This window comes from Sceloporus undulatus, chromosome 2 (genome assembly GCF_019175285.1).
Source record: "Sceloporus undulatus isolate JIND9_A2432 ecotype Alabama chromosome 2, SceUnd_v1.1, whole genome shotgun sequence".
NCBI classification, from domain to species: Eukaryota; Metazoa; Chordata; class Lepidosauria; order Squamata; family Phrynosomatidae; genus Sceloporus; species Sceloporus undulatus.
This window is the reverse complement of record NC_056523.1, coordinates 318304174-318330258: the sequence shown is the minus strand read 5'-3', so window position 1 is coordinate 318330258 and position 26085 is coordinate 318304174.

Genomic DNA, 26085 nt, shown 5'->3' with positions numbered 1-26085 from the left:
CAGAACAAGAATTCAATATAATCACTAAAAGCACAGCACACCGAGTCTGACTCTCAGAAGTGTGTGTGTTTGTGTACTGCAACAGCAATTCTAGATCTATCCATCTATCATACTTGTATAAAATTTATATGTGGACATCCATTTTTAATCAAGCCTGGCTAACAACCAATCTATAAAGTACAAAATGCAGACCGAAATCTGCCAACATAGATCAAACAACAGGGACAATGAAATCCATAATAAGTGTCCATAGGGCTTGCCCACGATATTTGTTGCCTGGGGCAGAACAGCAAATGGTGCCCCCAGCCCATCATTGAGGTGAAAGTATGTATTACTCAATTTCAGCAAAGTTATGACAGTTACAGAAGCAGAGAATCCCACAAACACTTCTTACTATCCCGGCCAGTAATACAAACACTATTAAATCAATAATGAAGAGTTTGCTGCCCTTATTTGACATAGACCTTGCTGCTGAGGCATATGCCTCCCTCTGCCTAAGGGGAGGGCTGACTCTGAGTATCAGTTAGCAATGGAGAGATAATGTGCTGCTGGAAGATCTGGGCAAATGGAAAGGTCTGTGCAGGATGCCGGAAAGAAAGATATTAGATTCAGTGCCATGTGAGACCTTCTGGGGAGGGTATGCCATATCAGAGTGGCCCAGCCAAAAAGCACATCACCTCTAAAGGATGTGGGAGCTTACAAAAGAACCTCCAAAGTTCATAATGTGTAGAGAGTGGGGATAGAAAACCTTGATGTTTTGTCTTCTCATGAGAGGATGAATAAATCCAGTAGTTTTTCCCCTGTTGTAGGAGAAAATGAATATTTTCTCATAGTATTCTCTCTATATTCAAACACCCTGAAATGTTGTGGAGGAATTAGTCTACAGACAAAAACATATGAGTTGTTGTTGTTGTTGTTGTTGTTGTTGTTGTTATCCCGTTTCCCCCCAAAGTTGGAACTGAAAGCAGCTATTTTTTTTGTTTTTGCACAAAAATCTTGATGATGATGATGATGATGATGATGATGATGAATAACAATTCTTTCCTACATCTCCTCAAGGCTTGATGTGGGGTACACCATGTTAAAATACAAAACACAATTAAAAAGAAAATACATAAAACCAAGATTTAAAATACAATACTATAAAACCATTAAAATGCACTTGTAGTGTGCAGGAAACAGTATTGTTTATGCAGGAAACCCATTTTCTGTGCAGGAGTCAGTCTTTCTGTGCAACTGCCCCCCCCAAAAAACCCCTTACATTTGTTTTTCTCTGTAGAAAAAAATGTCTGCAACACTTTCGGACATTTGAAAACTGGGAGAAAATTGTTCTCACTGGTCTATTCTCACTGGTCTATTATTCTTCCTGTGAGGAGTTTCCCAAATATTGGAAACCTTATTTTTTAACCCGGGGAGGAATAATTATGAATATTCTTTCCACCCTTCCTGAGGTGGTTTGTCTGGCTCTGGAATTTCCTTTCCAGAGAGGTTAGACTGATACCCTCCTTGATGAATTTCCACAGGCAAATGGTGAGCTTTTTATTCTGGCAGGTCTTCGAAACGGATGTTTTTTCAGGGTACAGGGCTTTCTATAATCTGCTGGGTTTTTATTTGGTGGTTTTTAATGGTTTCTGTTTTTACTGGTTTTAATTTTAATTTTCTTGATATTTTAATCACTTTTTAACTTTTGTATGATGTGCATTGTTAACTATGTTTGTTTTATCCCTTAGAAACTGCTTTGAATCCCCAACAAAGGCTGGAATAATAACAAGAACAAGAACAACAACAATGATGTGCTAAGGGATCTAGGACACATCATAGGAAGTAGATGCAAGTCTACAAAAGCTCATGCTACCAGTTTCTTTCTTTTAATTAGGAGTTTATTGCATGGGCCTCGGAGAATGCATCTGGAGTGGAATGGAAGTGAGTGGGAAGGGAATGGTAAGGGGAAGGAATGCATATTACCACACGGGAGAATGCCACTGATGCCGCTGGAAGTCTGCAAGCCATTCCCCATCTGTCCCACAGCAGCCGATTTTCAAGAACTGTTCAGAATCATTCTTGAAAATCGGCTACTGTGGGGTGGACAGGGAATGGATTGGGGACTTCCGGCAGCATCGGCGGTATTCTCCACTCTGGGCACATTCTCCGAGGCCTGTGTGATAAACTCCTTGGTCTCAAAGGTGCTACTAGATCCCTTTGCATACTGATTTTCCAGACTAACATAGCTATACCATTTAATAATGATAGTGATGTTGATAACAACAATAACAACAGCAATAGGATCCTATGCTCATGTGAAAACCTATATGTCCCATACACAGATCACACACTCCACAAACATGTCCCATGCATGTACATTCACATGTGCATTTGCACACTCAGTGGCCCCACATCTGCCAACGCGTGCTTCTATAAACTTGAACTGAATGTAGATGTTCAGCTGCTTCTGTATTTGAACTCACACTCTGTAAGGCCCCAACAGGATCCTAGCCATTCTCCCCAAACATTTTAACATTTATTTTCAAGGCTTCCCTCCTAGTTGTGCATGATTTTAAAGTGAGATGAGGTTTTGCATTAGGAAGGCAATTGCATTCTGCATTGCTCGCTCCATGCAAGTTGTTTATACTCTCTTCCACCTAGGCTGCACTGTGGAGTCAAAATGACCTGTACTTCAGCATGACACAGAATGCTCCACCAACCTTTTCAGCTTTCAGACTGCGTTGCCCTGGTAATCTCAACTAATGTAATGGAGCTCAGTGCTGCCTGAGTTTCCTGGCTTCTGCATAACTGGACTGGGGATCATGGCATTCTCAGATGCCAAGCCAACTGCAAAGAATTCTAATGTACTCTAATTTAGGCCTGGCTTGAAATGTCAATGATCATTCCAAAGCTCCTTCCATTTCCATTTGCTGACAAAATATCCAACTAAATAAAAATGCCATGCCTGATGCCCTGAGATGATGTATTTGCAGGTACCCAAAGGTTTAAAAAGTATCTCATGTCATAGTTTTGGGAGAGCAGGAAAGAATCAGAACTAAACAATACAGATAATCCTATACACATCTAATCAGAAGGAAGCTTCATTGAGCTCAATGGGACTTAATTTAAAGTAAATGTAATGAAAAATGACCCAGCAAAATGAAAGTAGTTTTGTTTGGGGGGCAGATTTCATAGAACAATTTCTCCTTGAATTCCTCATCCAGTTTCAGGACTGTTGTTTCTTCAATGAATGCTATTTTGTTTTAGGGCATAATTCAGTGATGGTTATGACCTTTAAAGCTCAACAAGGCTTGGGTCTGAAGAATTAGGTTACTTAAAGGACCGTAGTCTCCCGTAGCAGCCTGCCTTCTACAATCTTCTGTGAAGGACTTGCTCTCTGTCCCACCACACTCACAAATACATCTGGTGGAAAAATTGGAGAGGTCCTTTTCAGTGGTTGCTCCCAAGTTCTGGAGCTCCTGGCACCCTCCTTGGTATCTCTCTCTCTCTCTCTCTCTCTCTCTCTCTGTGTGTGTGTGTGTGTGTGTGTGTGAGAGAGAGAGAGAGAGAGAGACAGAGACAGAGACAGAGACAGAGACAGACAGAGAGAGAGGGTTAAGACTTTTTCCCCCCATTTCAACAGGCCTTTGAAGATTGACTGCTGAAAGGGATTGGGTCTTTCAGAATTGTGTTGTACAGTTGTGTTTAGTTTGTTTGCTGTTTTGAACAGCTATGGTCAGTATTCTGTATTAGCTATACAATTAAGCTATGTAATTGGTCCTCCTTATCCACCAATTTTTTATCCAAGGATTTAAGCATCCATGGCTTGAAAATGTTTTTAAAAAGTATACATTTCAAATAGGAAAGGGCAGTCCAGGATAACAAGGACCCACTGTATCCCAGTGGATAACAAGGGCTCACTGTACTTAACTAGGGCCACTGCCACACTGCAAAACTGATGCAGTTTGATACAGCATTAACTATCATGGCTCTATTCTATGGAACCCTGGGACTTTTAGTTTGTTCTGGCACCAGAGCATTCTGACAGAGAAGGCTAGACTACAGATCCCAGAATTCGATTGTATTGAGCCACAGCAGTTAGAGCAGTGGCAAAGAGCATTAACTCTGCAGCATAGATGCAGCCTAAGTAACCTCTCCTGGCCTGACCCTCAGCCCCAAATCTGACGGAAACATCATTCACTTGTGCTCCAGTCACTCACAAATTAGACCTTCTTTCCTTGCAGATGATGCCAGGTAAAATAGAGTGGGCAGGACATAACAACAGTGGCAACAGTGTATTTTTAACTTTTGCTTTAATGAATTTTTAAGCAAAGGTGAGCCCTTGATATCCACTAGGGTTTGGTTCCAGAACTCTCAGGAAACCGAACTGCATGGATGCTCAAATCCCATTAAATAAATGGCACAATATTTACCCCTTTATCCCTCACATAAAATGGTAAAATCAAGATTTGCTTTCTGCAATTTCTATTTTTAAAAGATATTTGTGGAGGGCTGAATCTGTGGATAAAGAATAAGTGGATAAGGAAGACTGACTGTATATTCTTTTCACTATTGTAACACACATTAGGCTCCACTCTGAGGAAAAAGTGGGATATAAAATAACAACAACAACAGCAACATTAAATACCAGAAATACCACTCTAAATGGCACCAGGCATTTGCTTGTATTAGATTTTTTTTTGGAAATATGTAGCATGGGGCACTTTTGTTTACAGAAAATCTTCCAAAAGCTGCTTGGGGCTATTTTTAAAAATTCTTAATTCCTAATCTCAGGGCTAAACTATGGTAATGTATTGTAAACAGAGCATATGATGAATGCCTAAAACCTCAGGCCTTGAATATTTTGGGGATCCCAGGACAGGAAGAGAAAAGCCCAGAGGGTTGCATTGTTAGACAGTCAGGCCTATATTCTCCCCTTACCACATGTTCCACCATTCTGGTTCTTGTCAGACTAGATCAGGCAGAAACCCCTAATAGATGCAGACATGGCAGTATGGGGTGGATGAACTCAGAGATAGGAAAGTTAGTATCAAAGAGTTAATGCATTTGCTTAATTATTAATAAGCTAAACCATCTAATTAAATTGTATCTACATTAGGAGAAACAATTTAACTATTAAGTTGTTATTATCATCAAGTTTTGGACCATCAGTGATTCGAATTCAGTCCAAGAACCTAGGAATCAGTGAGACATCTTAAGACAATGTGGCATGTTCCAAGTAGTGTTACTTTTTGTAATTGTCCTATTGTGATCTATTGCAATTTCATTCAGATATTTTGTCAGTCTATTTATCAGATGATGATGATGATGAGTGGCCAGTGTTCTGTATCAGCTACTTAGGTAAATATACTTAACTAAGGCCAGTTACAGACGGGCATATAGTATGCGCGGAGCGCGTACTAGGGTTAGAAAGGGGCGTGATTTCTTCACACCCCTAACCCCAGTACGCACTCTGTGTGTACAAAATAGCGGCAACCTATATAGATGGGGGCCGCCATGTTGACGTATCAGACGCATAGCGTCTGGACGTCGCGCATCGGAAGTGGCGCTGCGAGTGTGTGCCTTGCGCCTTCTCTTCTGGGGCCCAGGAAGAAGTGCCATTTTGGTGCTTCTTTGTTGCTGCGCCCAGGAACTGCGTGGTTTGGCTGCTACGGTTGCCAGACACAGCAACCGGCAGCGCCGCAAGACCACCCATTTTGGGCGGTTTGTAATGCGCCTAAGAAACCTCTCCTGCCACCTCCAAATCTGACAAAAAGGCCATTCAACCCATGCATCATCATTTCAGAATGGACTTTGTCTCCCCATACAGCTACTACATGACAAAATAGATTGAGGGAGAGTTACGATCAAGGCAATAGTGGAATAGTCATAACTAAGTAGTGATCATGAATACATAACAGATGCGGATGAGAAAATGAAGATTTAGAGCCTCGGAAGACAGGCATCAAAGGCCAGCATCACAGCTGAGTGGGGGCGTGGCGTCCACACGACACACACCCCAACTCCGCTCCCATGTCAGTGTGATGCCACATGCCCCACCACATGGCAGGTAGCATCACGGTGCTTCTCCAGCACTGCTTCCTGAAAACACAGAACCAAAGCAGTGCCAAAAAGGCATGGTGCTGGTGGCTATAGAGCCCTTTCCACAGTACAAAAAGGAGCTGCTTTTTGCGTCCCTTTTTTGCACCATGGAAAGGCTAGATCAGGGCCATGGTGTGCAATTGCTGCAGCCTGGATCCGGTGCTGAAAGGGGCATTCAGCCCCATACTTAATTAAGCAACTGATACAGAATACTGGCCAGTGGCTTGCTGCTGCTGTTGTTGCTGCTGCTGCTGCAGCTGTTCTTATCTCTTCTTCTTTCCCCAAAATTTGGACACAAAGTGGCTTATAAATAAAAAAAACAGGATAATTCAAACATACAAACCATTTTGTAATGTATAAAATGCACATTACAATAGAATTAAGCTAGTACAATATTAAATCATGACTCACTAAAAGAATAAAATGCAACCAAAAGACAAAAGCACTTGAAAACAGTACATATTAAAACAGTAAAAATACTAAAACACATTGAAACAAACAAACAAACAAAAAACCCAACCTATATACATATCTTTACAACCTCAAAAAGCAACACACAGCATTAAGAGTGCAACCTTAACCTTTTGTGAGGACCTGCTGGCACAATAATATTTTAACTTACCTCCAGAAGGACAGCAAGGATGGGACCATCCTGGCCTCTATGGGGAGGGAGTTCCAAAGTCTGGGAGCAGCCACCAAGAAGGCCCTTTCCCTTGTTCCCACCAAGCCTGAGAAGGTGGCGGTTAAAGAGAGTCTGGACTCTCTAGAACAGGGATAGGCAACATTTTTGAGCTGGGGGCCAGGTTGCTGTCCCTCAGACAACTGGGGGGCTGAAGCCAAAAAATAATAATAATTAAATAATTAAAAAAATTATATCAATAAATAAACTGGGCCAAATGTAGGACAAAATTTTCAAATGGAGGACACTTTTTTAAAAAAATGGAGTACACACGAATAAATTTGCTGATTTTTTTAAAAATGTTAATATAAATGCATGTTTCTGAGGCTTCTATAGACAATTGCCCCTGCTTGCCCACCGCTTGCCCCCCTTGCCCGCCGCTTCCCCCCCTTACCCGCCTCCTCCTGATAGGCCAAAGGCCTTGGCGGCAATCAGTGGCAGGACTGGGCTGGGGCCGGTCCCAAGGCCTTGCCGGGCCGCATCCGGCCCGCGGGCCGCAGGTTGCCTACCCCTGCTCTAGAAGTTCTTCAAACCCTAACCAATTCATACAGGGAAATATCCTTTAAATAACATGGTCCTGGCAAACCTGTTGTTAACTGTCTTTTAACATTTGGCTCTGATCTGACAGCTAAAAATTATTATTATTATTATTATTATTATTATTATTATTAAACTTTATTTCTAGAGCGCTGTAATTATACAAGGAATAAAAAAGGAATATGTAGTAGTAACATGGAGTTCTTCTAGTTTAGGAAGTCAGAACACTTGGGATATATTAGTCTCTATAATTGGAATTTATATAAATAAATAAATAAATAAATTATTTGTATACCGCCCTTCCAACGATCAGGGCGGTGAACAACATATTAATAACATCAATACAATATAACATAACACATACATTAAAATACACAGCTCATTACCATTAAAATGATACTAAAACCCCCCATTAGCCAGCCTCCATTGCTGTCGAGGAGGGGAAGACTAACTAGGACTTGATTCAGGGAATGCTACCTGAAATAGGAAGGTTTTTAAGTCTCTCCTAAACTGGGCCAGGGAGGTGGCCGAGCGGAGCTCTATGGGCAGCGTATTCCAGAGGGCCGGGGCGACGATGGAATATGACCTCCTCGTTGTGGAGGCAAGTCTAGCCCCTGGAACTCTCAATAGTTGCTGCCCAGATGTTCTGAGGGTGCGAGGAGGAATGTATGGAGAGAGGCAGTCCTCTAGGTATCCTGGGCCCAAGCCATGTAGGGCTTTATAGGTTATTACCAACACCTTGTATTGTGCTCGGAAGCGAATAGGCAGCCAGTGCAGATCTTTGAGTATAGGTGTAACATGACTGGTCCTGGAGGTGCCAGTGACCAGTCTGGCTGCCATATTCTGTACCATCTGCAGCTTCCGGGTGTGGTACAAGGGTTGCCCCATGTAGAGTGCATTGCAGAAATCCAATCGAGAGGTTACCAGAGCATGTACCACCGTTTCAAGGTCTCTCTGGGCCAGGTATGGGCGCAGCTGGCGAATAAGCCGAAGCTGATAACAGGTGCTCCTGACCGTCGCATCCACCTGAGATGTGAGGTGAAGCGGCGAATCGAGGAGCACCCCCAGACTGTGCACGGAGTCCTTCACAGGAAGCGTGATCCCGTTCAGGACAGGTGGAACCACCGCCATTCCTGGACCAGGGGAACCTATCACAAGTACCTCCGTTTTCTCTGGATTCAGACTGAGTCGGTTTTCCCTCATCCAGCCCATTACCGACTCCAGACAGGCCACGAGAGGAGAGATGCCATCCTCGGTCACTGCATCAGTCGGAGACATAGAGAAGACTATTCAGGTGTCATCAGCGTACTGATAACCCCGCACCCCATGTCTCCAGATGATCTCTCCCAGCGGTTTCATGTAAATGTTGAAAAGCATGGGAGACAGATATATGTCTGTATGTATATGTATGTGTGAAACTTTGAATGGATGGTTTTATGTTTTTATGTCTTTTAATGTGGAAAAGTAAAATTAACAAAATATAAAATTATAGAAATAATATGAAGCATTCTAAAAACACATTCAGCAACTGGTTAATTTAAAATTGAGTAGTTTTTAAAAATTCAATCTATGTTTATACCATCTATGTATACATATTTGGTGAATTCATTAAACCTCATAGGCTTTAAGAAAAAGCCAAGTATTAATGAAGTGCTAGACTGAAACCAGCCACAGTGCTGATCAGGCCTCCAAGGGTAGAACAATCTGCAACTGGGGTGCCTCAATGGATTCCAATGGGTGACACAATCATAAATATGCATACTGAACAGTTACAAATGCATAATTTTAGCTTACACATTTGTAACTGCTCAACAGGATGCCGGTCAATTATTTGCATTTATTTAGAAATCCCAAGCTTTTCATTAGAGACTGGAGCAACTCCAGTAAAGCACACTTCCATTAGAAATGGCTTTGTCTCTCATTCTATTTTTTAAAAACAACATTTTTTCCACCCTGAACATGAGTAAATATAAATTTTGATAAACTATAATTAAAAAATGAACTGAAATGAAATTCTCCTCAACCCTAATTAGTTGCCATCTGGCTGTCTCTTTTTCTTGGCAACCTTTATGCTTACTGTGATTCTTTCCAGAATAAAATGGGCCCTATAGCCAAAATGTTAGGAGGAAGTTAATAAAAATGTCACAGGAAAACTACAGGTGAGTAGTATGAAGCCATCATGGCAGTTTAAAGTATAAAGCCATTATGGGTGAGCATTTGAGTCCTGATGTATTTAAAGCCAGTTTACATGGCTGCTTTATTCATCTTTTTCTTGTGCTCCTCATTCAGTCTTTGTGTTTGGATCTTACCTCACTCCAAAAGCTGGCATCCTGAAAACTGATGTCTTCAATGTTATTAATCCATTTCCCCATGTTTAACCATTTTTTTCTATATTATTCTGCTTCAGAAAGATTCATCTCAATTTTCCCCAAGAACTTGATGAATGATTATTCCAGCCACACACTCAATGTCTGCTAACTCAGTTATTAAATTTAAAAAAAGGGAGGGAACCTTTCTGGTTAGACTGACAAGATATATATATATATATATATATATATATATATATATATATGAGAGAGAGAGAGAGAGAGAGAGAGAGATTTGGAGGAGCCACCGGAGAAATTGCTGACATTGAACCACGCTCTTCAGTTTGGCTGCTGAAAGGCCACAGAAAATGTAAACCAAATCTGGGCCAGCCCTACCATGACTGAATATTGGAGTTCAGCACTGTATACACCCTGCAGAAATAATCCAGTTTGACACCGCTTTAACTGCCATGGCCTGGTACTATGGAAGTCTGGGAAATGTAGTTTTGTGAGTCATTTAGCTTTCTCTGTGATAGAAAGTTCTGGTGCGAAAACAAACTATAATTCTGAGAACTTCCTAGCATTAAGCCATGGCAGTTAAAACGGTGTCAAACTGGATTATTCCTGCAGTGCGGATGCAGCCTTTGACTATGTGTGCTACAGGGCCCAGCCTACACTGGCTAAGCTAGTATTCTGTTCTCAGATATTTCCAAGAACATCACTAGTCAGCTTTGACACAAGGGCAGCAGTTGTGCATATATATCTCCATCTTCCATGTCATTTGGTCCTTCACCTTACCCAACAAAATCTCTTGGACAGGCCCTGCATCAAACATTTGTTACAAGTAAATACAGTCCCAGTGACTGTTCATTGCAATTAAACAAGTGTGGAAATGTGCGGAGGGCAAAGCTTGGAAACAGTTTGTTCACATTTGCTTGTTCTTAAATTTATTAACATTTTAGCAACAGTTTAGAAATTTGTCATTTCAATGAAAACTATTTTAGAAGTTATTTAAAATATTTGAATTGTTAGAAAACAATCACATTCATAGAGTGAGTAATAATGTTTCCTGCTGTTCCCACTCATTATCTTTGGTGGTAACGTGGGGTTTGGGCTAGGAGTAGAAATCATTTAACATAATTTTCATTGGCTGCAATTCTGCATCGACAGCTTACTTAAGTATACTTAAGTATATCTCTCCCCCCCCCCCCAAAACCTGATGGAAATGTCATTCACCTTTGCTCCGATCAGCATCATAATGCACCTCCTCCTTCCGATGCAGCTGATCCCCAGTAAAGCGTAGGAGGAGTTATAGTCATGGCAATAGTGTCAAAATCGTGACTTAAGTGATGATTATGAATACAGAACAGTGACCTATATTTACTCACTTGTAACTATTTCATGTTCATGATTGCTACTTCGGGCTTGTCTGTGTATTGTGTACCTTCAATAATTTTTGACTTATGGCAACGCTAAGGCAACCCTGTCATGGGGGTTTTCTTAGCAAGATTCATTCAGAGGAGATTTGCCATTGCCTTCCCCTGAGGCTGAGAGGATGTGACTTGTCCAAGGTCACCCAGTGGGTTTCATGGTGGAGCTGGGAATTGAACAATGGTTTCCAAGGTCATAGTCCAAGACTCAAACCATTACGCCATGTACGCCTTTATTACCTATAACTCCAGAATTCTCCTTGAGCTGGTTGCATGCTGTTTATACTACACAGCCCCAAAAACCCAAATTGGATTCGGGCTGTTTACACAATGTCTGGCATTGATTCGTGATTTCCACTCCTTGTCACCCATTAAACAATCTTACCTTTTCCGCCATGGTCCTGGCAAGTGTCCCTATCAAGTCACTCTGTGGGCACAAGTTGTTCCGAGGTCAGAATGAGGCTGGACACCTTGGTCTAACCTCAGAGTGACTTGCACCCGTGGCAGCAGTGCAGGCCAGCTTGCAAAGACTGTATGGGAAGGTAGCCTTTCATTGTTTGTCAAAGAAAATGCACCAGGTAAGTGGGGGGTTTTGGGTGAAATTTGAGGCCAGAATACTCTGGGGACAGCTTGGAGTATTCTGGCAAATGTAGATTAGCCCACAGTCATGATTGTGATACTATTGCCAAGATTATAACTACATCTCCACACCTATATGATCCTTAAATAACCTGAACCTTTCTCAACCATACCTCTCATAGTAAAGTAGCTGAGGCAGCAAAAGGAGAGCACCCGGCTGTCCTACTCAGCCTATCTAACTGACACCTCTCCCAGGATTACCAGATGTCCTAGCTGCAAAGGAGGACAAGGCACTGCCAAATGTTGGACATTTGAGAAAAAATGTAGGATATTACCAAATAAAACAAAAACAAAAACCGACAGCTTCATTTATATACCGCTTAATACTAAACTAACAGTGTCTAAGCGGTTTACAACTGTAAAGTAATTGCCCCCAACAATCTGGGTTCTCATTTTAATGACCTAGGAAGGATGCAAGCCTGAGTCAAGCTTGAGCCCTTTCGCCAGTATTGAACTCGCAGCCTTATGATTTTGTGTGAGTGGCTGCAGTACAGGCCTTTAACCACTGTGCCACCAGGGCTCCTAAGCTAAAAACACTAATATAAATTTAAATGCAAGCTTCTTAGTCATGCTCAGAAACAAGGACAATCCTCCCCCACTGAAGATGCAGTCCAAAGGGAGTGAGACCCCTTCTGCTTTCCTGGGGGAAAACCTGTGGCCAACCATCATTCATGGTCTCCATATCTCAAGATCTGATTTGTAGCCAGGTGTTGCTCTGCCTACTGGGTTGTGTGGCTGAGGTTTTCTACAGCCATATTAGGGTTATTTGATCTGAATATGAAGGAGAATTCCCCAGTAATCCCATAAGAAATTACAAGGCCATCCTGGTGAACCAAGAATCTAACATTATTGAAAGAAATACATTCCTGCCACATACTCTTGATAGACCAAATGGAGTTTAGCATGTTGGGTTAACCGCCCTTGAATCAACTGTAACTCATGGTGACTCCATGAATGAGACACTTCCAAGACACCCTGTCCTCAGCCACTCTGCTCAGGTCCTGCAAGCTCAGGGCTGTGGTCTCCTTAATTATGTCTATCCATTGGTATGTGGGCTTCCTCTCTTTCTACAGCTATCCACATTTCTTAGGATTATGGTCTTTTCTAGTGAGACCTGCCTTCTCATGATATGGCCAAAGTATGATAGCCTCTTAGCTTCCATGGAGAGTTCTGGCCTGATCTGGTCTAGGATCCATTAGTTGGCCTTTCTGGCTGTCCACACTATCATCAGCACTCTAATCTAGCACCACATCTCAGATAAGTTAGTTCTCCTTTTATCAGCTTTCTTCACTGTCCATCTCTCACATCTGTACATAGTGATGGGAAATACTATGGCTTGGACAATCCTAACTTATAGTGTTCATTTGTATATTTATACAGTTTAAGATCTTGTCTAGTTCTTTTGTGACTGCCCTTTCTTGTCCAGTACTAGTCCAATATAGAAGGTGTTAGGTGCTTTCTGACTTTGAAAAATGGCTGCCAAAGTGAGTTCAGGGACCAGTACTGGAGCCGGGCTGTACCTGGATGGCAGTTTTTGGGGCAAAAGCTGTTAAGACAGATCTTTTCTGGCAGGCCTTTTCTGAATAGACGCCTGGCCACCAAAGACAAAAAAAGTAATGTACTGATCCTGTTTGCTGTTTTGCTTGCTTATTGTTGTTTATCTACTTATTTATTTACTGCTTTAAATTGTAATTTATTTTAATATGTTTTATATTGCAGATTGTTTAATTCTATTTTAATGGGAAGGAGGGTTGGGGGGATATGATATGCATACTTTTAATGTTATAAGCCGTCCCGGTTGCCTGAGTGCAGATATAAATTATTATTATTATTATTATTATTATTATTATTATTATTATTATTATCTCTCACCATTGGCTCTGTTGCACGAGGTCTGTTGAATTTGCAGCTCAGTAACACCTGGAAGGCCACGTGATTCCCACCCATGGCCAATAAGATTCAGGTCACTGTTAGCTTTGTCTTTGTCATCTGAATCTCAGGGCTGCTGAAATACTCTGGAGTGTGAAGAGATGGATAAAAACTTCCCCTGCTGATAGTAAATGCAGCTCCAGCCCCACTCAATGAGCAGAAAATTGCCACCTGCAAATAAAGAGACCTTTCAGAGGGTTGCTTTTGTACATAAGTTTGATTTTTTTCCATTTTTTAAAAAAAGACATTTGCTGCTATATAAAAAATCTGTTTTTTTAAATGAAATAATCAAAGCTGTGAAAACATTTGTACTTTTTTTTGAATTGCAGCTGTAACAGGCCTCAGATTCCCTGGATGCTTCTCTCTCTCTTTTTGTAAGGTAAGTATGGAGAAGAAATATTCACACCTAGGAAAAAAGTTTTGTGACATGAAACCTTTGGGGACATGCTCATGATGCCTAATCTTATTTAGGATTTTAGCCTAAGGAAGTGTTTGTATTAATACTTATGTTATCCTGGCATGGATAGCAATTTCTTTTGACAGGCACATTTGACTTGGGGTTTTGTCTCAAAAAACAAAAGCTACAGATTTCATGTGACAATATCATGGTGGATGGGCGTACTAGACCCAGAGATGATGCTTCAGAGAGGCTTTCTGGTCAAATTCATTTATAGTATCAAATTTAATCAGATTTTATGGTAGTTTATAATATCTTGTCTTTGTCACCTGCAAATACTCTGAGTGTGTGTGGCTGAAATGCTCTGCTGAAATACTCCAGGGGTTTTGGACTTAGTGTTTAAAGAAAGTGATTGCCTTGTTCAACAGTGTGATGCAACAGCTGAAAAAAACATTACGATTCTATGCTGCATCAATAGGAGTACAGTGCCTTTGACTGAGGAAAATAATAGTACCACATTACTTTGGTCAGACCTCACCTTGAATACTGTGTCCAGTTCTGAGTACCACAATTCAAGAAGGATGTTGACAAGCATGAACTTGTTCAGATCATGCCCTATGATGGGCATAATCCCAGAACTTTTACACTTTTTGGCCACCCTCCTCTGAACAAGTTCGTGCTTGTCAACATCCTTCTTGAATTGTGGTACACAAGTATGGTACTTGTGATACTCAGAACTAGACACAGATGCTCATCATAGAACATCTTAGGGAACTGGGCATATTTAGCCTTGGGAAGAGAAGGTTAAGTCATGTTTAAATATTTCAAAGGATATGGAAACATGGAAGAAGGTGCAAGCTTGCTTTCTGCTGCTCCATAGACAAAGACAGAGAGCAATAGATTCAAATTACAGGAAAAAAGATTTCAGCTAAACATTAGGAAAAACTTCCCGATGGTAAGAGCTATTCAGCTGTCAAATACACTGCCTCCGAGTGTGGTGGAGTCTCCTTCTTTGGAAGTTTTTAAACAGAGGCTGGATGGAAATTTGTCGGTAGTGTTTTTATTGTGTCTTCCTGCATGGCAGAAGATCTGATCATGTTTTTGAACCATCTGAACAACATCCACTCAAACATCCAGTTTTGGTGAAGAGTGATGTTTTTAAAGAAAAAATTAAAAGAATCATTAAAAAATATTTACATTTTTGTTAAAAATATAAACGTGTAAAATTTAATTAAAAAACAAACCAAAACTCTGGGACATTTTTCTGTTCCCACTGAGCCTCACCCCACTTACCCCATCTCTTCAGCATTTTAATGGGACATAGGCAAATGTCATGGCCCATTTTTGCCAAGAAGCCGATGCTTGAGGAACAATGGCATCTGCACCCCCCAGACCCCTAGTGATGTCACACTCACAAAGCGACCCACATCTGCACCAGTACAAGGATGTAGCCAAGCAGGGTACAGGGATACGGACCCCCCTTCCGTTAGATACAATGAATGATGTGTGCTGCTGCACCGCCGCACCCAAGCCCCATTATAATGGTGGCACTTAGTCTGGACCCCCCCTTCCCAAAATCCTGGCAACATCCCTGACCAGTGGCACCAGCCAGCTTTCAAGGATCACGTAGGAAGTCAGCTGGCCATTATCACTATGTCTTGCTGCAGCAGGCATGGGGAGGGGTTTGGGTGGAATTTGGGGCCAGAATACTCTGGGGGCAAACCAGAGTACACTGACAAATGTAGATAAGCCCCAATGCCAGCCATGTCCCCCACACATGTATCTAGCTGAGGAAAACAAATTCAATTTAATCTTCTTCAGAGGGTATAAAAAGTAGTTTTACTCACACCTTGTTTGTTCATAATCATATACACAGGTTCAACTGCTACAGAGAGGAGGAGTTCCTGCTACAGAGAGGAGGAGGAGAGAGGTAGCTGGGCAGCCATTGTAAGTGGTGACTGTTTATTTAACTCTAGGAAGAGTGTGCTTGTAGTCACATCTTCAGTGAGTCACATCTGTGAGTCACTAGGGGGCAGAGCTAGCAGACTAGCTCTATATTACTCCTCCCAGAGCCTCTCCAGAGCAGTTCCTGCTACAGAGAGGAGGAGGAGAGAGGTAGCTGGGCAGCCATTTTAAGTGGTGACTGTTTAACTTTTTTTAAAACTCTAGGAAGAGCGTGCTTGTGGTCACATCTTCAGTGTGTCACATCTGTGAGTCACTAGGGGCAGAGCTAGCAGACTAGCTCTATATTACTCCTCCCAGTGCCACGCAAAATTTTATTTCTATTTTTATTTCATTTTTTTCATCCAAGGAAATCTACAGCAGAGGCAGAGTTGATTGAGCTCACTGCCACAAATTGTTGAAACATCAGGGGCTTTAACGTTGGTGTTTTCTGGAGGATTTTTTTTTCAGGAGGAAGCCCACAGTCCTGTTCCAGTAATTTCCTAAGACTTTTCAGCATGGACACTAACGGAACCACAGCAATCACCTGCAACACTTGTGGGATGTTTGTCTTCTTGCCTACAGAAGTGGAGAACTTCACATGCCCCAAGTGCAAGTTGGTAGCCCTCCTGGAGGAGAAAGTGCAGCAGTTGGAGTCCAGAGTAGCTACACTTCAGCATATTAGGGAGCTGGAGGATTTCCTGGACACAACAGAACTAACAATCCTGGACGAATACCAAGCAGAGGAAGATGCTGGAGCCGAGGAGGTCACTTCACATACACAGGAGGTAGATAGCTGGAGGAATGTCACACAGAGAAGTAGGCCAAGAAGGGTTTTTTTTGGGGAGCTTGCAGCTAGAGAATCGATTCGAAGCTCTTTCCCTTATCAAGGAGGGTGAAGAAGAGCAGCATGGACAGACTTCAGGGACAGAGCAGGTAAGCCTGAGAGTCCCACCCAAGGGAACAGCCGCTGCTAAACCTCGTAGGAGGCGTGTGGTCATAGTGGGGGACTCCTTGCTGAGAGGTACAGAAGCAGTGATTTGTAGGCCTGACAAGATGTCTCGAGAGGTGTGTTGTCTCCCATGGGCAAAGATCCATGATGTGACAGAGAGGCTGACAAGACTGGTCAAGCCTACTGACCAATACCCCTTCCTTTTGGTCCACGTGGGAAACAATGATACTGCAAGACACAGCCTGCAGAACATCAAAAGGGATTACGAGGCGCTTGGTAGGAAGCTGAAAGGAATGGATGTACAGGTTGTCATCTCATCTCTTCTGCCAGTTGAAGGGCATGGTCCAGGAAGGGAGAGGAAAATAGCAGATGTGAACAACTGGCTTCGCAGATGGTGCCGCCAAGAACGATTTGGATTCTTGATCATGGGCTGCGGTTCCATGAGGAGAGACTTCTTGCAATGGGCGGGTTGCATCTCACGCCAGTTGGAAGAAATGTCTTTGCCAACAGTCTCAAGAACTTGATCAGGAGGGCTTTAAACTGAGTTCCGAGGGGAAGGGAGACAATATTAAGGAAGGCGAAAGGGCTGGAGAAAATAGTCAAACAGACATAGAGGAAACAAGAAAAAAGTGCAAAGACCCAACAGTGGGAGGCAAAAAAACTTCCACAAGCAGCAAGTAAATGGGATCCATGGTCTGCGATGTCTCTACACTAATGCACAGAGCATGGGAAATAAGCAAGATGAACTCGAACTCCTAGTACAACAAAGCAAATATGATATAATAGGCATCACTGAAACCTGGTGGGATGAGTCTCATGATTGGAATGTGGAAATAGAGGGGTATAACCTTTTTAAGAGAAATAGGCCAAACAGGAAAGGAGGAGGAATAGCACTATATGTCAGAGATATTTACACCAGTGAAGAGATCCAGGACATCAATCATGGAAGCCAGGTGGAGAGCATCTGGATAAGAATCAAAGGGGAGGGAAACAACAAGGATGTTATGGTGGGAGTCTACTACAGACCCCCAAATCAGATGGAGGAATTGGATGATGCCTTTCTAGAACAGATGACCACACAGTCAGAAAAGAGAGATGTAGTAGTGATGGGCGACTTCAACTATCCTGATATTTGCTGGATGTCAAACTCAGCCAAATCCTCAAGGTCTAGCAAATTCCTCACTTGCCTGGAAGAAAATTTCATGGTCCAAAAGGTGGAAGAGGCAACAAGGGGGTCAGCTATTTTGGATCTGATCCTAACCAACAAGGATGACTTGGTTAATAGGGTGCAAGTGGTGGGATCATTAGGTGGAAGTGACCATGTTCTCCTCAAGTTTGTTATACAATGGAAAGGAGAAGCCAGGCATAGTCAAACACGCATTGTAGACTTTACTAGAGCGGATTCCAGTAAACTTAGAGAAGTACTGAGGGCGATTCCATGGTCAGAGGTACTAAAAGATAAAGGAGTTCAGGACGGATGGGAGTTTCTCAAAAGAGAGATACTGAAGGCACAATCTCAAACAGTTCCAGTGAGAAAGAAAAATGGGAGGTGTCTCAAGAAACCAGGATGGATGACTAAGGAACTTTCAACCGAGCTAAGTTTGAAACGGAAGATGTACAAGAAATGGAAAAAGGGGGAAATCACAAAAAAGGAATTCCAAGAAATAGCAGGCAATTGTAGGGGTAAAGTCAGAAAAGTCAGAGCTCAAGCTTGCTAGAGAGGTTAAAAACAATAAAAAGAGATTTTTTGGATATGTCCGCAGCAAAAGGAAGAAGAAGGAAATGGTAGGGCCACTGCATGGAGAAGATGGCAAAATGTTAACAGGGGACAGAGAAAAGGCAGAATTACTCAACACCTTCTTTGCCTCAGTCTTCTCAGAAAAGGCAAAGGGTGCTCAACCTGAGGATAATGGAGCAGAGGACAGAATAGGGGAAATTCAGCACAAAATAAGTAAAGAGATAATAGAGGAATACCTTGTTAATCTAAATGAATTTAAGTCTCCAGGACCAGATGAACTACATCCAAGGGTACTAAAAGAACTGGCAAATGTAATATCGGAGCCATTGGCAATCATATTTGAAAACTCCTGGAAAACAGGAGAAATCCCAGCAGACTGGAGGAGGGCAAATGTTGTCCCCAACTTCAAAAAGGGGAAAAAAGAGGATCCCAACAATTATCATCCAGTTAGTCTGACATCAATACCAGGAAAGATTCTGGAGCAGATCATTAAAAAGAAAGTCTGTGAACATCTAGAAAGCAATGCCACAATCACAAAAAGTCAACATGGGTTTCAGAGAAACAAGTCATGCCAGACAAATCTGATCTCTTTCTTTGATAAAATTACCAGCTTGGTAGATGAAGGGAATGCTGTGGATATAGTATATCTTGATTTCAGTAAGGCCTTTAACAAGGTTTCCCATGACATTCTTGCAAAGAAGCTTGTAAAATGTGGGCTAGACAAAGTAACTGTTAAATGGATTTGTAATTGGTTGACCGGCCGAACCCAAAGGGTGCTCAACAACGGCTCTTTTTCATCCTGGAGAGAAGTGACCAGTGGGTTCCCATAGGGCTCTGTCCTGGGCCCAGTGCTATTCAACATCTTTATCAATGACCTGGATGACAGAATTGGGAACATACTTATCAAATTTGCAGATGACACCAAATTAGCAGGAATAGCTAATACTCCAGAGGACAGGTTCAACATTCAAAATGACCTGAATAGACTAGAAAGCTGGGCCAAAGCTAACAAAATGAAATTCAACATGGAGAAATGTAAGGTACTGCACTTAGGGCAGAAAAATGAAATGCACAGATATAGGATGGGGGACACCTGGCTGAATGAAACTACATGTGAAAGGGATCTGGGAGTCCAAGTAGACAGACCACAAGTTAAACATGAGTCAACAGTGCGATGCGGCAGCTAAAAAGGCCAATGCAATTTTAGGCTGCATCAATAAAAGTATATTGTCTAGATCAAGAGAAGTAATAGTGCCACTGTATTCTGCTCTGGTCAGGCCCCACCTAGAATATTGTGTCCAGTTCTGGGCACCACAATTCAAAAAGGACATTGAGAAACTGGAGCGTGTCCAAAGGAGGGCGACTAAAATGGTGAAAGGTCTGGAAACCTTGCCCTATGAGGAACGACTCAGGGAGCTGGGGATGTTTAGCCTGGAGAAAATAGGGTTAAGAGGTGATATGATAGCTCTGTTTCAATATTTGAAAGGATGTCTTATTGAGGAGGGAGCAAGCTTGTTTTCTGCTGCTCCAGAGAACAGGACCCGGAACAATGGATGCAAGCTGCAGGAAAAGAGATTCCACCTCAACATTAGGAGGAACTTCCTGACAGTAAGGGCTGTTCGACAGTGGAACACACTCCCTCGGAGTGTAGTGGAGTCTCCTTCCTTGGAGGTCTTTAAGCAGAGGGTGGATGGCCATCTGTTGGGGATGCTTTGATTGGATTTCCTGCATGGCAGGGGGTTGGACTGTATGGCCCTTGCGGTCTCTTCCAATTCTATGATTCTATGATTCTATGAACTACTTGGCAGTTGGGGAAAAAGAAGAAGATCTATATATCAGCAGGAAGAAATGGAGAATCTCTTCAGGATAGTATGCTAATTCTATGCTTCATGAATAATCAAGGAGAGAGAGAGATGGGCCAGAGGCAGGGTGACTCGATGTCCTAACTGCAAAGGAGGTCAAGATGCCACACAATGTAGGACATTCAAGAAAAACAGAGAACATTACCAATTAAAAGCTAAAACATTCATATAAATGTAAATGATTCTTAACCATGATGAAGTCCTTCCTGGTTGAAATGTAGGACATGTCCAGGAAAAGGAGAACATCTGATCATTCTGGCCAGAGGAGGATAAAAGAAAAGTTGTACACATGCTTTTCCCTAAACTCCTAGAGAGAAATCATGCACTCTAACTTCTATAGAGTTCAGAGAGTTCAGGCATGGAAAGGTTGCTACCTTCCGTGTTTAAGGTACTTCTTCAGGACACCACTTATAAGTAGAAATTTCTGAATAAGAAACTCTAAAATCATTTCCTGTTCGATTGAAAGAATTTTCTTTGGCATCACAAGGAAGGGTCGGGAAGACCAAATCATATACACAGGACCAAATTCTAACTGCAAATGTGGCTGGCATTGCTCCTTGACTCTCTTCCCTGCAGTAGGGAAGGGTATGGAGGTGCAAAGGTGGCCATGTTCACAGCCGGAAGTTATGGATACCCAATATTGTTTTGCTTAACCTTCTCCTTTCTTATGAGGAGAAGAGAGAAAAGGAATGAAGCCAACCACATTTGCTAGCTTCCAGCTATAATTGCTTACCAGTTCTTCAATTTTCCATTTTCATATTGATATAAATTGATAATGGGGCAGGGAAGGGCCTTCTCTGTTGTAACACCTATTAATATGGAATAACTGCCCCTATTTTGATCAGACAGACTCCTAATATAGGGTTACTTGTTGACTCTGAATGCTCTAGCAGTTACACCTAATGATAATGATAATAGTGATTTGAGTGCAATATTTTTTATTCTGCTTTTTCCTTACTGTTTTATTGCTTCATTGTTGTTTTTGTTGTATGCTTTTGAGGTATTTATGTCTTCCTCTAATTTTGGAGAAATAAATTACACACAAAGCAATTTCTTAATAGTGTTATGTGCCTTCAAGTTGACTTGAAGCTATGATGACCCTACTCTGGTGTTTTCTTGGCAATAATTATTCAGAGGATGCTTGTCATTGCCTTCTTCTGAGACTCAGAGAGTATGACTTGCCCACAGTCACCCAATGAGTCCCCATGGCCTAAAACTGTCTTGCCAATCATAGTCCAACAATCAGGCTGCTACACTATGTTGGGTCTCATGTTATTGCTTCATTACTTGGATGTATTTTATTTTGGGGGTATTAACAATGTAGTATGGTAAACCACTTTTGGGATTTTCGAAATGAAAATTAGTATAGAAATATTGTAAACAACTACAAAGCAAACTGTTGTTGTTGTATTCCTTCAAGTCGTTTCCAGCTTATGATGACCTTAAGGCAAAACTGCTGTGCAATTTTCTTGGCAAGATTGGTTCAGAAGTAGTTTGCCTTTGCTCTTCTTTGAGTCTGAGAGGCTGTGACTTGCCCAAGGTCACCTAGTGGGTTTCCATGGCTGAGCAGGGATTCAGACCTTGCTCTCCAGAGTCCTAGTCCAACTCTAAAACCACTATATCATGCTGGCTCTCAAAGCAAACTTATCATTTGCCTTTTTTTTTGCCACACATAAAATCTGCTATTTGAGGAAGCTGGTTTACCTTGCCTGAAGGCAGATCCAGTTGGGGCAGTCTCATACAGCTACTCAAGAGTATTCCTATCATCAAGGCAAACTCAGCCCTTTAGTCATTATCAAAGATGACTGAGATTTCCTTTTCAAGATACTGTGAATAGACAGGCCTCAGAGGGAACAATATTTAGCAGAAACACTGCTCACTTGACAAGCAACACATAGCAATGACAAAAGAGAGGTGTGTGCAGACATGCGTAGGGGACACGACTGACAAATCTGGGGTTGAGAGAGGGAGCAGGCAATTGCCTTCATGTAGCATCAAGGGAGAGGAAAAGACCAAAGGAGGCTGTAAGCACCAAACAGGGATCAGGCTAATAATAACCTCCTCTCCCAACCTTTGACCATTGGCAAAATTGCATTGGGGGAAGCTGGGGAAATGGTAACAGAAATTGATAGCTGTTTGAATGCTATGGCTGAATTTAGACTACAAACAGAAAGAAATGTCAGGGAGGTGGAACTTTCTCTGGTATTCACAATCATTCCTTCTCTCTCCATTTCACCAGTGGTCAAGATATGCTGTACCATTTTATTTTTATTTTTTATTTTTTGCAATGGCACAAAGAAAGTTTTGATTTGAAGCCAAAGAGGATCAGTATATACATCATATGTTGCGACCCTGCATTCACACTGCTTTCATCGGCCTGGGGAAAAATAATTTTTAACCACCTGAAGTGGCCTATAATTTCTACATCCAGTTCTGGAGCTTTATTGGAAATCCCTCTCACTCTACATTCCTACAGAGTGAGCTAGAAAAGTAATATTAATGCTTGATATTTGGATGGCACTTTCCCAGACAATTTCTAACTGTAACCCTCACAAAAAGTCTACTGGAGACATTTATATTCTAGATATTATGGATCAAGGGATTGAGGCTTAGGCTCTGTCTGCACATAACAGCTTTCTACCATTTTCTCAGCAGGGAGACTGGATTAAAGATTAAGGATATTTACAGATGAAATTATGCTTTCTTGCCACTCTTTTCATGGTGGGGAAGGGTGTTTTGAAGAACTGAAAACTGGGTAGCCCATGGGCTCTATGTCACCCAGCTCTGGCTATATTCCTAACTGCTAAAAGTCTTCCTAATTTGATAAAGAACCTTGAATGAACAAGAAGGTATATTTTCTGTCTCTTTTTACTTCTTGCCTTTGGTGTATCTCCTCAGCTTAGACCTTCTGGTACCTGCATCACTTTTGATAGCTGCTTATGACATCTTGATCACCTGCCCCTAGAAAATAATGATCATTTCTATGAACTAAAAGATTTGAAACTGCCGCACTAGAACTAACAATATGTATATGGCTGTAGTAGTGATAGCAGTAGCATCAGTTGTCATTGTCATCATCTTCGTACGGAGCCAAACTATGGTTATAATGGATGGACATTATGGCAAGGGCAACTAATCAGGCTGGCTCAGGTATTGTTGGAGTTGTAGTCCCCAAAATATCCTTTCCATACTTGCCCCTGTCCTAGCGTCACATAGGGCTCATGCAGTAGAAGGAAGCTTGAAACCATTGCATAAGACTTGAGCCCCATATCCACTTTCTAATCCCAACTAGGATAGACACAAAGAAACAACTGCTGGATGGTAAATCAACATATATGCAAAATACTATTGATTCAATGGGTCCAATTGGGGCTAGTTATTAGAGTTAGTTCTTACTTTTAATGTTACGTCACTAACAACCCTGTTGTCTGTTCCTTTTGCCTGCTGTTATGCATCTCAAAACGATGTGGAGCCTTCAAACATTCTGGAAGCCTTATTATCATTGAATCTCCATAGAGAAAATTCCTCATATACAGTATGTTATCCAAGGAAGATTTTTCAACTAGTTCTCAGCCCAGCCATGGTTTGCTTTGTAGTCCTGCTGTTTAACTGTAGAATCCCTTAAGTGAGTGCTCTTGACTAAGGATGTAAATGGATGCAATTTTCATTCTCACAGGCAAGAACAAACAATTTTATCATTTTTCTCCTTACTGAGAGAAGATCATTGAAAACTGTGCAGTTTCCAAAAACTGTTCACAGTCTGGGACTTATTCTGTGTAATCAATCAATCAAGGACATGGTTTCTTTGCAGAGAAAACCACACATAAAAATTACATTTCTAAACAGAAAACACGCTTCTATACAGGTAACATGTCAACATAATCAAAACATGATCAAAACAGAGCATACCACTTTTCCCTCATATAACTACGGCAGCATTTTCTGAACAAAAAAATTGGTATGCTTTGTTTTGATTATGTTTTAAATGTATTTTAAACAGCTTTTAATTGAATTGAAGCTTACTTAGTTTTATTATTCTTTGTAATAGTATGTGTTTAGCCAAAATTTTATATAAACTGAATAAGTAAATAAAAATAAATAAATATGTTCTATGCCAATGCCTCCCCCAAAACCCATGCATTTTTATGCAGAATAAGTCTCAAACTCCAAAGATTCTCATCCATCCAGGATTCTTCTCATCTTGGTTTCATGACACTTGAACCACAAAAAGAAAAAGGGGAATAATGCAAAATATTCCTAACTTATAACCAATCAAAATTGATAAACTAAAGCTAGAATAAAACAGTTAATATATATTGATATATAAATGTATAAAATGGTTACTCAGTTTTAAAAGATACAAAATAATTGACTTGAATTCAAATAAATATGTTACTAGAATATAAATCATATATTCAAGAGACACAATTACATTGGTTTCTTTGCACAGAGTTTCATGGCTCCCCAGTGTGTCCAATCCCAGTCCAAATACTCAGATCATTACATATATGCCTATAGGGTGGAAGAACAGACTGTGAAAATGGTTGGAAGGAATTAAATGAAAAGGGCCAAAATATTTAGACGTGTTATTTTTCATTCAGTCCCACCCTAGTATGCTGGCCACCACTTGAGACAGAATGCTGGATGAGACAGACCTTGGTATAATTGGGAGCAAAACAAATCTCATGTTCTGTCTTCTTGTAGGCATCTTTTGGAATGAGAGCAGAAAGCAGACACACAGAATCATTATCATCTTTACGAAGCATCACAGTACATTCTATCAGAAGCCTCTTCAATTTCAAGTGGTAATCAGGAAGTGTCTGTCTTCCCTTTTTCTGCTCTTGGGTTTTGTCAAAACAGAATGACATGAGAATGTAATGCCGAAAATGGAAAATTAATAATTTACATGAACATGCATGCCTACAATATTAAAGCTGATGTGAATGCTTTAGAATACATGCTGCACAATGTTCTTCTGTAATGGCAGCGGTGGTGTGGAGATAGTACACATGAATGTCATCCTTTAAATATAAAAGTGTCTCCCTCAAGTAGCACAAAGCAAAAAGTCAACTGTCAGTAAAGACTCAGTGCAAACAAAATGATATGGGGAAAGACTTCAGTATGTTGTGAGGAGCTGCATCCAGCAATCTGCTGGAGACAAGTAATGAATCCAAATATCAACCAGTCTACACTCTTCCAATATTCCCTTCAACAACCATCTCTGGTGACTGAGTGCCAACAAGGCTACAATCAAAACAAGGTGACTAAGTAACATAAAGGATGTATTGAAATGCTGAGGAATACAGAATTACAGTGGCCAATATTTTGTATCAGCTACTAGTTAATGATACTTCACCAAGTAACCTCCATTGGCCTGACACCCCCAAACCTGAAGGAAACATATTTTACCTATGCTAGTGAATGGCCCTCCTCCCCATGCAGTGGATTCCTGGTAAAGTAGGTTGGGGGGGGGAGTTATGATAATGGCAATAGTATCACAATCAGCCTAAGTACTGATAGTACATATGGAGCAGTTAAGGATGAGTAAATCTAGATAAAATAATGTAGTTTGACACCATTTTAACTACCGT